At 35.6% G+C, this 15,956-nt stretch overlaps 1 long non-coding RNA gene across 1 annotated transcript in view; it reads left to right on the plus strand.

Moving 5' to 3' along the window:
• Positions 1–15,956, plus strand: part of LRMDA (leucine rich melanocyte differentiation associated) — a 1,116,486-nt gene that overhangs the window by 1,063,725 nt on the left and 36,805 nt on the right. The window lies entirely within an intron of this gene.

A 15,956-nucleotide genomic window follows, 5' to 3' on the forward strand; every position in this document is an offset into this window, starting at 1 on the left:
AGAAGAAAACTTCTTCCGGTGCTTATTTTTATGGGATGAATAATTCAGCACCAGTGGAAATTATAATTAAATAGATATGAGGGTCCACTTAAGCTACCAAAAGACAGGTGTCTCAGAAAAAGTCTCAGGAATCTATACTCCCAGCCAAATCAAGCCACATAGGACCCAACTCTATGTTTTTAAATTAGAGCTCTGGCTCCTTGGTAGGATTTTTAGCTCTTATTTGTTCTCGTTAATAATAAAATAAGAAAACTTCCTACAAAACTTTGAAAAATACATGAAATTATAAAGATTACAATAAACTTAATGATCCATCACCCAGTGATAAGTATGCTTAACCTGTTTTCTTTCGTTTCTTCTTCTAAATATGTATTTGTGTGCATATATTCAAAGTGAAAATTGAGATTTTGTTGCATATTAATTTTTGTATCCCTTTTTCTCACAATATTATATAATCAGCATATTTCTATATTATATTCTATTAAACTATTTAGATTTTCATATATATAATTTGCAATAGCTATATTTGACCTTGTTTCTGTTGTAGGATATTTGAACTGTTTCTATTTTTGCCCTTGTCTTGTGGTTGCCCTACAGTGGGTGGAATCAATATTTCATTCTCCCTTCAGCTGGTTCACATGTCAAGACTAATGTTGCCACACATGCACCAAGAGTCTGGAAACATTCATTTCTTACATCATGAGGCTTTCTGGCCACAGGAAGAGGAGCACCAAAGCTGGTCTACTTGACCTAACTGGGGAATGGGAAAGTGGCTTTGGCTTATATTGTGGTTAGGGGTAGGCTGGCACAAATTTTCCCATGTGCAGGCTAGGGTTTGTGAGATTTGAAGTTCCAATGCCAAGAGAAGGAGTACCTGGGATTCTTATTGGCTTTCCCATTTATGGGGCAAAGGGAAATGGGGAGGGATGAGACCTGAAAGCTTTCAGCCATCCAGTGATGGAATCAGATGATCTTACAGATTAGAAAATCCCAAGGAATCAAATAAAATTTATGGAAACCAATAAATGTGTTAGCAAGATTGCCAGGCACAGATCAATATACAAAATAAATATGTATTATCACATGTATTTTTATACATATGCTGTGAACAATCCAAAAATGGAATTAAGAAAATAATTCCATTCACTATAGTATATAAAAGTATAAATTACCTAAGACTAAATTTTACAAAAGAAAAATAAAAGTTAAAAAACTCAAAACATGGCAAAATTAAAGAAGACCTAGATGAACAGAAAAACATCCTATGTTAAAGGATTGTAAGAAAATGTTTTTAAAACAACAGTGTTCACCTACTTGATCTATAGATTTGACACAATCTCTACAAAAACTACAGATGGATTGTTTTTTTGTGGAAATTGGCAAACTGATCTTAAAATTTGTATGGAATTGGAAGAGATCTGGAATAGAAGACACAGTCTTGAAAGAAGACAAATTTGGAAGATTCACACTTCCCAATTTCAGAACTTATTGCAAAACCAGCCATGAAGAAAATATGGCAAAAAGATGAACATAGAGATCAATGTACTAGATCTGGAAATCCAGAAATAAACTCTTATATTTAAGGTCAATTTATTTTCCACCACAATATCAAAACATTTCAATGACAAAAGAATAGTCACTTCAACCAGTGGTGCTGGGACAACAGAATATCAACATACAAAAGAATAAAGTTGGACCTCTTCCTTACACTACACACAAAAATTAACCCAACATAGATTGTAGACCTAAATGGAAAAGCTAGTAATATAAAACTCTTGGAAGAAAAGATAGGAGTAAAGTTCTCACTGCCTTGGGTTGAGGAAACTCTTCTTAGCTATGATGCCGTAAATGCTCATGACAAAAGAAAAAAAAATGGGAGGATGGTAAAAACAATGATGTCTTCCTTTAAGTACATCTTATACACTGGTCTTAATTTGTGCAGGCCTTATAAAAATCTATGTTAGGGAGTTCCCATCATGGATCAGAGGTTGACAAACCTGACTAGCATACATAAGGATGGGGGTTTAATCCCTGGCCTGGCTCGGTAGGTTAAGAATATGGCATTGCTGTGAGCTGTTGTGTAGGTCACAGACGCAGCTCAGATCCTGCATTGCTTGGTTCTGGTGTAGGCTGGCAGCTACAGCTCTGATTGGACACCTAGACTGGGAAACTCCATATGCCGTGGGTGTGGCCCTAAAAAGACAAAAAGACAAAAAATACTCTATTAGGCCATATTACATATTTTTAACCAGAGGGGATGTTCCCATCTTGGGTCCATGAGGTCCCATTTTGTCAAGTTGATTTTAAGTATCAAAAATATAGCTTTACTTCAGTTTATTTCTCATTGTGTCACAGTGGGCAGTAAGATCATGGGGAATTTAGACAGTGTTAGTTGGGGCCAGGAAGGTTTGCCAATTTGTGCACCTCAGCAGATTGAGAGTTATTTTAGAACCTGTGTCTTAAAGGCACGAAAGCTAACTCACACCCTTTTTACTTTTATTTAAATGATTTTTTTCCATTATAGTTGGTTTACAGTGTCCTCTCAATTTTCTGCTGTACAGCAAAGTGATCCAGTCACACATACATGTATACATTCTTTTCTCACATATTCCTCCATCATAAGTGACTAGATTAGTTCCCAGTGATGTAGCAGGATCTCATTATCCATTCGAAAGGCAATAGTTTGCATCTATTAACCCCAGATTCCCAGTCCATCCCACTTGTTCCACTTCCCCCTTGGCAACCACAGTCCGTTCTCCAAATCCATGAGTTTCTTTTCTGTGGAAAGGTTCATTTGTGCCATATATTAGATTCCAGATATAAGTGATAGCATATGGTATTCGTCTTTCTCTTTTTGACTTAGTTCACTCAGTATGAAAGTCTCTAGTTCCATCAATGCATTGCTTCAAATGGCATGATTTTGTTCTTTATTATGGCTGAGTAGTATTCCATTGTATATATATACCACATCTTCTTAATCCATTCATTTGTCAATAGACATTTAGGTTGCTTCCATGTCTTGGTTATTGTGAATAGTGCTGCAGTGAACATGTGGGTGCATATGTCTTTTTCAAGGAAAGTTTTGTCCTCAAATATGCCCAAGAGTGGGAATGCTGGCTCATATGGTAGTTCTATATTTCTGGTGTACCTCCATACTGTTTTCCATAGTGATTGTACCAACTTACATTCCCACCAACAGTGTAGCAGGTTTCACTTTTCTTCAACCCTCTCCGGCACTTATTTGTGGACTTATTAATCAAGGCCCTTCTGACTGGTGTGTGTTGGTACCTCATAGTAGTTTTCATTTGCATTTCTCTAATAATCAGTTATGTTGAGCATTTTTTCATGTACTTGTTTGCCATCTGTATATCTTCTTTGTAGAAATGTCTATTCAGGTCTTTTGCCCATTTATCATTTGAGTTGTTGGTGTTTTTGCTGTTGAGTTGTATAAGTTGTTTGCATATTCTAGAGATTAAGGCCTTGTCGATTGCATCATTTGAAACTATTTTCTCCAAGTCCATAGGTTGTCTTTTTGTTTTTTTTAATGGTTGCTTTGCTGTGCAAAACCTTTTTACTTTTCTGTTGTTTGTTGAGTAAGTTTTAAATTTCTAATTGGGTTAAAAAAGTGACTTCCATTTCAATGTTCTCCCACTCCTCACTTTTTTTTGGTGATTTGTGGATACGCTTTCAGAAGTATTCTCAACCCTGATCAGATTTATGTAAGCTGTCTTCCTTCAGAGAATGCCAGTTCGTATCATCAGGGTTAGGAACTTCCCCCAGGGTAGTTGTTGTTTTATTGGATGTAAGGACACTGCCTTAAGGAGGAATTGAATTAACCCTTTGGCATGTAGATAAGCCACACTGCTCAATGTGATGTGAACATAATATTTTTGTTGGTCAGTTTTACAGTTGCCTGGTAGGGTGATAATGCCCTCTGGCCCTTGAAGGGTTATAGGGACAAAGCATCCAAGGCTATTATTTATAAACATCTGCATTACGTGGTACATGAGTGTTCTTTTCCTGTAACTCTGAGGATCAGGTTTGGTTCTGGTGACAGAGGCATGGGCAACAGTAGAGGTATTTAAAACTTTGTAGAGACCTAATGAATAATCTGTTTCTAGGACTGTAGACAGCCATCCTGGTATGCACATCGTCATGGGAATCTGTGAAGAAATGGGCTTTTAGCAAACTATAAATATGAAGTATTGTTCAGGTACAGTTGAGTATTGACTATTCCCCCAACCTGTTCAAGAGCCAGAACCAGAACCAGTCCTACATCTGTAAAACTGTTCCAGAATGGAAGCTTATACACATTGCAATGGAAGCCTTCTGGAATGATGATGCAGGGTTGAGAATTAAAAGAGCAGGAACATAGAAAAATGGGCTTTTCAATACCTTGTATGGACATGTCCCAAGCTACTATATGCTCCTTGGGGGCTCTGAGAAAATGCTGAGTAGATGTGTTGTAAGCCACAGCTACTTGTGGACTCTGAGAAGTAAGAAATCATATGTGCTGTATCTACTACTGTTTTATGTGCCTGCCTCCCTTATATAGACTTTTCATCCTTGGCTAGTAAACTGGGAACTTAACATCGTCTCAAAATTGGAGAGTCTGTAGAGGGTTTGTTCATGCAACCTCACAGGCCACCTGGACTTAAGTTTATAGGATCTCTAAGTATCCTCTTTGGCTAATTTCTAGAAAATAAGTTAAAAGACCAAATAGTATATCTACAAATAAAGTTTTTAGAAAACTTCATTAGTTCTATCTCATTATTTGAGGGTAAATTTTACCTTGAATATAATGCCATTATTTCCATGCTGAAAGTAACAAATGTGTATTAGAAGGCATGACAGATTAGGCATCTTTAATACCATCATCTTTAAAATACCTTGTGTCTAGATAAATAAATATTGTTAATCTATTTGTAGGTCACCTCAAATAGGAAATTTCACCAAAGGGGGAAAAATCAAGAAAAGCATTGAGCTGAAGTTAGCAAAGAAGTAACTATTTGGCCAAACCTAGACACTGAAATATGGAGATAAAGAACTACCACAAGATAGGGAATAAAAACACTCCCTTATTAAGTCTGGATCCTTGAAATTTAATCAAGTGATCTCATGTCTGTAGTACTGATCCTTTCTGCAAGAAAGCATCATCAGTTCAGGAGGTCAAAATTTCCACAGGTTGAAAAAAGGAAAGTATGAGCACAGTCAGAAATCACCCAACACTCAAAAACTAACATAAGTGTCAAGGTGGTAGAGAGACAAATTAAACTCCCAATGGCATCAGATATTATAATTACCACAGTCTGAATATAAAAGAAATTTATGTGAAATGATTAAAGAAATAAGATGGGATAAAACAGAAAAAATAATAAGAAACTATGAAAAGAAGCCAGTTTGAAATATATGTATTTAAAAACTTTTTATATAAAAATATTATATTAAATAATTTCATTAAATTACATAGATCATTAGAGGTAATTATTAGTAAACTAATTAATAGATCTAAAGACATATACAAATGCAACACAGAAATACAGGATGTGGGAAATCTGAGAGGTTAGATGACACGAAAGCTAGAATGAGATTTTCCATTCAGCAAATCAAAGTTCCAGAGAGAATAGAGAAGAAATAGAGGCAATACTTGTAAAGATGATAGATAGCTGAAAATGCTTCAAAATGATTAAAGACATGAAAACACATAGGAAGTGCATGATAGGGAGTAAGCAAGATAAATGTTTCAAAGTTGTATCTAAACAAAATTATTAAAACTGCAGAGTACCAAAGACAGAAAATAAGTAGTTAGAGAAAAAAAACCCTGTACAAGAAAGGTCAATTAGAGTGAAAGCAAAAGGCAGATTTGTCAGTATCAAAATGGAAGCCAAAGAAGCAGTGGGATTATATTTTCAGAGAATTGATAGAAAAATAAATATTAGTCTAGAATTTTGTTAGACGTATAACTATCTTTTAAAAATGAGTGAAAAATAAAGAAATACTAACATGGACAAAATGGAAAGAATTTACTACCAATATAGTCAAATAAAAGAACTTTGAAAGCATGTACATGAAAAAAATGGAAATAATCTGAGAAGGAATATTCAAAATAATGTTTAGTGAAAAACAAAAATGTGTCTTAGGGAGTTCCTGTTATGTCTCAGCAGGTTAAGGACCCGATGTTGTCTCCATGAGGATGCAGGTTAGATTCTTGGCTTCACTCAGTGGGTTAAGGATCCTGAGTTGCTGCGAAGTGCAGCACAGGTCACAGATGCATCTCAGAATCCTGTGTTGCCAGGGCTGTGGCATAGGCCTCAGCTGTGTGTCCAATTTGTGTGTCTTAGAATCGCTGTATTATGTTTCTCTCATAGCACATAAATCAAGTATTTACATAAAAAGTAAAGAATAGAAAAATTATGTAATAGTTAAAATTTCAAAATACTTCTCCCAATTTGTGATAGATCAAACAGATAAACAGTGAAAGATATAGAAAATCACTACAGTTTACAAACTGATTTTAATGGACATATGTAGAACTATGCATGATTAGAGAATAAATGTTCTTTTCAAGAACATGAAAGATTTGAAAAATGGACCACATCCTAAGCTGCAAAAGCAAGCTTTAACAAATTTCAAGAATGAGGTGTCACCAACATGTTGGACTATGATATAATCTGTATTTAGATGTTATTAATAAGTTAACTAGAGAAACTTCATAAGTTTGGATATTTTTAAAACCACAGTTATAACTCATGGCTAATAAAATAATAGAGATTAAAAACTCTTGATGATAATAAAATGATATGCTATTTTACAGTTATATATAAAATAGTAGCATACATCCATTTATAATGAAAAGATCTCTCATAGAGGAGGAATTGTTTAAGACTTTTTGATGATAACCACTATGACTGGCATGAGGTGATACCTCATTGTAGTTTTGATTTGCATTTTTCTTTTTCACCATCTGTATGTCTTTTTTGGAGAAGTGTCTGTTTAGATCTTCTGACCATTTTTGGATTGGGTTGTTCATTTTTTTGATATTGAACTGCATGAGTTATTTATATACTTTGTTTCTTAATGATAAAACATTTTTTCATTTTTTAAATTCTGTGGTTGATTTACAGTGTCATGATAATTTCTCCTGTACAATAAATTGATTCAGTTATAAATATACACCAACTCCATCTTTTTCAGATTCTTTTGCTATATAGATTATCACAAAATATAGGGCAGAGTTGCCTCTGCTCTACAGCAGGTCCGCATTGTGATATGTGGAATGAGTAAGTTTGTTTTCAAAGTCTGTGAGTCTGATTCTTCTCTGCAAATGAGTTCATTTTCATCCTTTTTAAAGATTTCACATACAAACAACATCACATGATGTTTATCTTTCAGTTTCTGACTTCACTTAGCATGATCTTTAGGTGCATTCACGTTGCTGTAAATGGCATTATTTCATTCTATTTTATGGCTGAGTAATAGTCCATTGTATGTATGTACCACATCTTCTTCATTCATTTCCTCTGTCAATGAACATTTAGGTTGCTTCCATGTCTTGTCTATACTAAATGGTTGCTGCAAGGAATATTGGAGTGCATGTATCTTTTAAAATTATGGTTTTCTCTGGATAAATACCTGGGAGTGGGATTGCTGGATCATATATGGTCATTCTATTTTTAGGGTTTTTTTTTTTTGAGGAAGCTCCATAATTTTTTCTGGAAAGGTTGTAACTTACATCCCCAACAGCAAGTTGGAAGGGTTCCGTTTTCTCCACACCTCCTCCAGCATTTATTGTTTGCAGACTTTTGATGATGGCCATTCTGGCTGATTTAAGGTGGTACCTCATAGCATATTGAATTTGTATTTCTTTAATAATTAGCAATGTTGAGCATCTTTTTGTGTGTTTTTTGGCCATCAGTCTGTCTTCTTTGGAGAACTGTCTATTTAGATCTTCTCCCCGTTTTTCAATTGGGTTAGTTCTTTTGATATTGAGCTGCATGAGTTGTTTGTATATTTTGGAAATAAATCCTTTACCAGTTACTCCATTTGGAAATATTTTCTCTAATTCTGTGGGTTGTCTTTTCATTTTGTTTATGTTTTCCTTTGCTGTGCAAAACTTTTAAGTTTAATTAGGTCCTATTTGTTTATTTTTGTTTTCATTTTCCTTAAACTAGGAGGCAGATCTGAAAAGATATCACTGCAATTTATGTCAAAGAGTCTACCTATGTTTTCCTCTAAGAGTTTTATAGTACCCAGTATTATATTTAGGTCTTTAATCCATTTTGAGTTTATTTTTACATATGGTATTAGAGAGTGTTCTAATTTATTTTTTTTCCTTGTAGTTCTCCAATTTTCCCAGTTCCACTTATTGAAGAGATTGTCTTTTCTCCATTGTATATTCTTGCCTCCTTTGTTGTAGTTAACTATAGGTGTGTGGGTTTACTTGTGGGCTTTCTTTCCTGTTCTGTTGACCTATATTTCTGTTTTGGTGCCAGTACCATACTGCTTTGATTAGGGTACCTTTGTAGTATAGTTCGAAGTCAAGGAGTCTGATTCCTCCATTTGTTTTTCTTTCTTAGGATTACTTTGGTTATTTAGGGTCTTTTGTATTTTCATACAAATTTTATTTTTTGTTCTACTTCTGTGAAAAAAAATGCCATTGGTAATTTGATAGAGATTGCATTGAATCTGTAGATTGCCTTGTGTAGTATGGTCATTTTAACATTATTAATTCTTCCAATCCACGGACACAGTATACTTTTTCACCTGTTTCATCAGTGTCTTATAGCTTCTAGGTATTTTATTATTTAGATGTAATTATAAATGGGATTGTTTCTTTAATTTCTCTTTCTGATCATTCATTGTTAGTGTATAGAAATGCAACTGATTTCTATATATTAATTTTGTATCCTGCAATTTCACCAAATTCATTGATGAGCTCTAGTAGTTTTCTGATAGCATTTTTAGGATTTTCTGGGTATAGTATCATGTCATCTGCAATTAGCAACAGTTTTATTTCTTCTCTTCCAATTTAGATTCCTTTCATTTATTTTTCTTCTCTAATTGCCCTGGCTTGGACTCCCAAAACTACGTTGCATTAAAGTGGTGAGAGTGGACATCATTGTCTTATTCCTGATCTTAGCAGAAATTCTTTCAGCTAGTCACCATTGAGGTTTTGTTAAATAAGGCCTTTTTTTTGTGTTGAGTTAGGTCTCTATGCTCATTTTTGGAAGGCTTTTTTTTAAAAAAAAACATAAATTGATACTAAATTTTATCAAAATATTTTTCTGCATCTATTGAGATTATTATATGGTTTTTATTCTTCAGTTTGTTAATATGATGTATCTCACTGATTGACTTGCAGATACTGAAAAACATCCTTGCATCCCTGAGGTAAATCCCACTTGATCATGGTGTATGATCCCTTTAATATATTGTTGAATTTGGTTTGCTAGTATTTTGCTGAGGATTTTTGCATCTATGTTCATCAGTGATATTGGTCTAAAATTTTCTTTTTTTGTGGTACCTTTGTCCGGTTTGGGTATCTGGGTGATGCTGGCCTTATAGAATGTACTTGGGAGTTTACCTTCTTCTGTAATTTTTTGGAATAATTTCAGAAGAATAGGGGTTAACTATTCTCTAAATGTTTGATAGAATTCTCCTGTGAAGCCATCTGGTCCTAGACTTTTGTTTTTTTTAGAAATTTTTAAAAACAGTTTCAGTACTTGTGATTTGGTTCATTTATATTTTCTTTTCTTCCTGATTCATTCTTGGATGATTGTACTCTTCTAAGAATTTGTCCATTTATTCTAGAATGTCCATTTTATTGGCATATAGCTCCTTAGAGTTGTCTCTTATGATTCCTTGTATTTTTGTAGTGTCAGTTCTAACTTATCCTTTTCCTTTTCTAATTTTATTGATTTGATCCCTCTCCTTTTTTCCTGATGAGTCCTGGCTAAAGGTTTATGAATTTTGTTTATTTTTTCAAGGAACCAGCTTTTTGTTATATTGATCTTTTCTATTGTTTTCTTCATCTCTATCTCATTTACTTCTGCTCTGATCATTATGATTTCTTTCCTTCTACTAACTTTGGGTTTTATTTGGTCTTCTTTTTCTGGTTGCCTTAGGTGCAAGGTTACAAAACATTGAAGAGATCTTCTTAACTAAATGAGGAGTGTCTACAAAAAACAACCAAAAACAGTACAAAAAAGCTATAGCATATTTTGTTCAAAACGGTCAACAGTTGAAGAATTTTCTTTAAAAATGAGAGGTTTATTCAATAAAAAGTAAATTTCCCTCTTGAACCAGACTGTCTTTCAGAGACAAAAACTAACTCATATATGTTTGGGTGAGGCAGGAAGAGAAGTATGTTTATTTAGATTTGGCTTGTTTTATGCTTTTTTAAGGTGCTTGATGCACATTGACATATAGCCTTCCCAAAAAGGTGTACCAATTTAAACCTTTACCAACAGAGTATGAGAGGGTTCAGATCACAATGTGATCACAAACACTGAGTATTACCATTTCTTAAAAATTACAAAATGCCTATTTTCCTAAATTATTTGACGCCTTGGGAGGCTGAACATGCTTGGTTTACTGGCTATTTTTACTTCCATGTTGTAAACAGTTGTTCTTTTTGTTTAGACATTTCCCTAAGGAGATGTTAATAATTTTCATTTTTATTTGCAAGAAATATAGAAAGAATAAATCTAAGCCATATAAGAAAAATCTAAGCCATATTTTTGTTTGTAGCTTGGGTTTTTATTTTTATGATCTTATACTATGGAGAGACTTTTAACTTGTTACATGACCAGATCTGACAATATTTTTCTATATTAATTCTGCCTCTGATTTTATGCATAATCCTAGAGATTAGAGAAACTGCAGTCATTTTTTGTTGTCATTATTATACAGTTACTTTTTATACATTTTACTATTTGGTTAAGATTGAAAATTTATCTTGTCCCTTTAACATTTATTAAACAGGTCTTCATTTCCTCACTGATATAAAATGTCAACTTTGTGATAGCCTAAATTCCTTTATAATAGAATTCTCTTTGCTTTCTATTTTGTACCTTTAATCTGCCTTTCATTTTTTTTTAAAAGTTCAATGTTTAATCATTGCAGTATTGTTATTTATGAGGCAATGATAATTTTTATCACTGACCTCATTCTTCTTTTTTCTTTTTTCCCTCCATCTTATTGGACACTTTGTTAAAAATTGCTGATATTATGCCTGCTTTTCTATCTCAAAATGACCTCAACTATCCTTTAATTTATTAACCAAGTATTCAAAATGTAGTCACTTCCTAAAGTTGAAAACTACAAACTTAACCAATCCTTTTGATATATTATTTTTTGTTTCATTTGTCCCATAAACTTGGAGAGGACTAAGGTAGGATTGCAAAGAAAGAAATGCAAAGATAGAAAGGAAATGGTTATGCTCTGACATAACCAAAGTTTTTTTAAAAAATTATCCAATGTTATTTGTCTGATATTATTTCTCCAAAGCATCTCGTCTACTCTAGCCAGAAAAATCTCTTCATTATTCCTGATTCAGACCATTCACATTTCAAATTCTCAGCCTTGGGCGAGCATATTCTTTGCCAGGGACAATTTCTTCTTCTTTTCTGTATATTAAGATCTGTTTCTTTAAGGAATTCTTAGGACCAAACTTTAGTTTCTCCAGCATGAAACTTTCTTTCAACTTGCACAGCATTTCTGATCTATTCTATACAGTTTAAACATTTTAGAACTTTTTATAATTATGAAAACAGTAAAAGAAACACCTTTTATGTAATGCTCATCTCTGTGGGGTATAATCTCCTCAGAATAGGTATCAGGAGTTGGAATTGAAGACAGAAAAGGTAAGAGCATCTTCAGGGTCTCAGTATGCTCTTGTATGACTTTCGGCTATCAATTTCTTGTGCGAGTTCTCGTATCTCAGCATCTTTGATTTCACTGGACACAAAAAGCGTGTTAAATGTGTTTGTCCCTAATTCTGTGTCATCATGTATTAGTTAGTTTTCCTGAGTTGTTGTCTCCCCAAAGAGATGTTAAGGTCCCCCGTGAGAGTGGAGACTGATTTTTTTTTTTTATTCTCTCTGACCTACAATACCCTCAAAAAAGTGTAGCAGGCATAGCAGCCTTCACTATTTGCTTCTTAATTGACTGAAACCTTCACAAAATTCTTTTCTGTTACTTATACCCAAGATCCATAGGGATAGATGCATTTAGTGAACAGCATTATTTGTGGCATATTATCTCCAAAGACACTTACCCTAACCTCACCTAGAGAGGTTATATGTAACCTGGGAATTAAGGTTATATGAAACTTTCAGTAATATGTGTTTTGAATTTTCTTTTCTTTTCTTCTTCTTCTTCTTTTTTTTTTTTTTTTTATTATTTTCCCACTGTACAGCAAAGGGGTCAGGTCATCCTTAGATGTATACATTGCAGTTACAGTTTTTTTTAGAATTTCAAGCTGATTTATTCTGGCTGTTATTCAGTTAACTTATAAGGCATGAGCTGTTCAAGCAGCATCATTTTCATGGTTGCCCATAGAAAGATCAGGCAAAAAACAGGGCTCTGGTCCTCTAAATCAGCTGCCCTGGGATTCAAGAATAGAGCTTTGTTCCATGTTAAAGTCATCTGTGATAAAAGTACCCTCTTGCTGAGAGTTTTCGGGTAAACTTTTTCCCTCCATCATCCTTGGTCTTGAACAGTTTCAGGTGTATGATAGATAGACAACACATAAGTATTTGTCCGATGGTTGAATGAATGAACTGCATGCTTAGGCTGACTTAATCAGTCTCTCTACAAATATTTTATTTAGCTCCTGTGAGATGCAAAGACCAGAGTGCTTGTTACTAGGAAAAAGAAAATAAAGTTGATAGATCCTATACATAGAAGGGGATGGATCTAAAGACCTTGAGGTTCCATCCAGTGCATTTTTCTACAATTCATGTTCATTCCCTTTGACACATATCACATCCACAGGCCAAATAAAACTCCTCAAGCTGCATTTATGTGATGCATCATGACCCCCCCTCCACACACACACACACACACACACACACACACACACACCTCCCCAGAGGGCCTGAAAAGAAGTTCTGTGATGTGGATTCTTAGTGCTGGCTGGGATGAGAAGGGCTCCAGATGGAGGCTTTTGTGGAGCGTTCCCTTTTATCCTTATTATTGGGGTAAGCAGCCCGAGTAGTTATGTTATCAATGAGTCATTTACAGCCTCCTCCCCAAGCCTTTCTTTGTCAGCTGTTTCATGGACTTTGTTCCCAAAGGTTACCAATGAGTCTGGTGCCTCTGATTTTTGTGGACATGGTGGACCAGAGAAAAGAGTTGTCGCTTTGAACATCTGCAGGTTGCCTTTCACATGTCCTGCAGATGGGTACCTGCCAGCCCTCTTCCCCAGATGTCATCCTGCCCATTGATTTTTCACTGCTCACTATCACAGGTATTAGCCAGCATGAGGCTGAGGCACCTAGCTCTCCACTTTAATTGTTTATCATTATGAAGAAAAATTTCCCTCGCATGCTTTGTCCTCCTCCAGCCCTGACCTGAGCGCACGTGGGCTCCTCCTTTCTTCCTCTCCCAGCGCTTCATGTATTGAAGGGCCTTTCACAGGATTCCATTTGTGCCTTTAATAGGCATTTTGTGTTCTGCCAAGGAGGTCAGGAGGGCACATGGAGAAGCCAGATGGCTTACCTCTTCCCTCAGGAAACACACTGCTATTTAGCTGGGCACCTTCCCAGCTCAAGGCAGGGTGAGATTCCACTGTTTCGGGGAGAGTTGGTTCAAATGCCACTGTCCCTGACAGCCCAGCTCCAAGTTCCTCTCGGGCTATGAGCTTCTGTCCTCCTCTACCACTCTCTGGAGTTCTCTGCCAGAAACAGCATTGCAGGAGATGCTCGAAAGGGATGAGGAGGGAGGGATGGTAAAAAAGCAGCCCATTTTATTTATGGCTTTTCCTCAGACACACATTCCTGTTATTTTAATCTGACTGAAGTAAGAAACCATAATCCATGGATGAAAAGACAATGGACAAACTCTGTGAAGTTGTGAGCACCCCGAGGATGTATGTTTTTTTCCCCCCATTTCTGGTTTTTAATGTTCCATCCCCGCTGCCGTTTCCCAACTTCAACTTTTGAAAAGCCAAGCAGTTGAACTGGCCAGGCCCCGGGAACTTATTTGTATGCAGCACAAATTTCAGAATCTGTTCTCAGCCTGTGCCGAGTGAAAAATGGCCTGCATTTTCTTGATAGCCCATGTGGTTGTAAAGAATAAATGGCTAATGAATTACAGATGAACATTGACGCAAATTAATCTTCCCGCTGTCCCTGGGTTATATGGCAGCCATTTAAAAGTTTAATCAATACACTAAAGTTGAAAACATGCAGGCACTGCAGTTGTTTGGATGTAATAAACATCAGAGGGAACCGGGAGGTTTGCACTCAGTCCATGTATCATAATGACAGCTATTTATGTTTAATGGACTAAATATTTTTTATTGGAAGGGAGCAAATGTCAGCTTAACTTTGTGAGCCCCGCATTCAACTTTCCTTTGAGGTTGGTGAAAGACGGCTGACGTGTCATTGGAAATGAAATGTTAAGGGGGGAGAAAGCACAGCAGAGACAAAGCCTGGAGAAGGCGTCGTTGGGAGACGTGACGCGGCGCGAACAGTCTGCGCCGATTCATTAACGAAAACGTAAACCCTGATATTTCTAATGTTGCTGTAAAATGGTTTACTAGGAACAACTTTAATGGTTATTAGGGAAAACAAGCGCCCAGATCTGCCAGATATGCCGTTCGGTGCAGGCTTTTGTTTGAAAACTCTTTACCAGGTCATATTTGCTGGAAATTTATAATTAGTCTTTTTCTTCTTAATGTGAGAAGTGGGGGAGAAAACAGCATGATGGCTCTCAGCCCTTGTATTCCATAGATCTTTCCTTTTGAACGGTGTCCAATGACTTTAAATAACCATGTGTTCTCTTTTGGAATACTTAGATCTTAATTACTTTTCAAGTCGATATTTTGTAGCACTGCTGTGAGTCTGGTAGGGCTGGGGAGGCTAAAAGAGAAGGGACTTTGCCAGTAGCAGTGCCATCTCACCAGACAGAAACAGGCTGAAATAAAAGGAGAGAAATAGCTTTGTCTGAACCAACGAAAATATATAGATGCTCAGCTTTGCATTTTCTTTCTTTTTTTTCCCCCCCAAAATAAAACAGACAAAGTATGTTATCCCTGTGGAGCATGGGGTCTTAGAAAAAGGCATACACTTTATAAAAATAATTAGAAACATTTTAGACAATGGAGAGCATGTTTTTAATGCCGCTTTGCAACCAATTGTCTCAGGCCCTCTTTAGTGTCTGAGCGCTCCTAAAGTCCTCACGTTTAATGGCAGAGCTTTGAAGAAAATAGTTCGGTAGTTATCAAGGTGGAGCTGTAAAATACCCAACAATCCAGTATTCAGACCTTTAAAAATATATATATTTTATTTGGCATATTATATATGGCATCCTCTTGTACTTTAAACTATCTTTAGGAGTTCCCATTGTGGCTTAGCAGAAACGAACCTGACTAGTATCCATGACGATGTGGGTTCAATCCCTGGCCTTGCTCAGTGGGTTAAGAATCAGGCATTGCCACAAGCTGAGGTGTTGGTTGTGGACACAGTCTTGATCCAGCCTGGGAACTTCCATTTGCCACAGATGTGGCCCTAAAATAAACAAATGAAAACCAACTAAACAACAGCCAAAAAAAACCCCTATCTTTTAAATATTACATATTGGCATATTATATATGGCATCTTCTTATACCTTAAGCTACATTATATATACATACCTGTAGATATTAAGGACAAGAGTTTGTATTCTAATTGGGACTAAGATTCAGGAGATACTGGCACTAGGTAATATTATGCTAGTCAACCAACCTAATG

Source organism: Sus scrofa, chromosome 14 (assembly GCF_054392235.1).
Source record: "Sus scrofa isolate SSC_HxYL_T2T_F1_AM1 chromosome 14, Sscrofa_HxYL_maternal_Yorkshire_Landrace_v2.0, whole genome shotgun sequence".
Classification (NCBI taxonomy): domain Eukaryota; kingdom Metazoa; phylum Chordata; class Mammalia; order Artiodactyla; family Suidae; genus Sus; species Sus scrofa.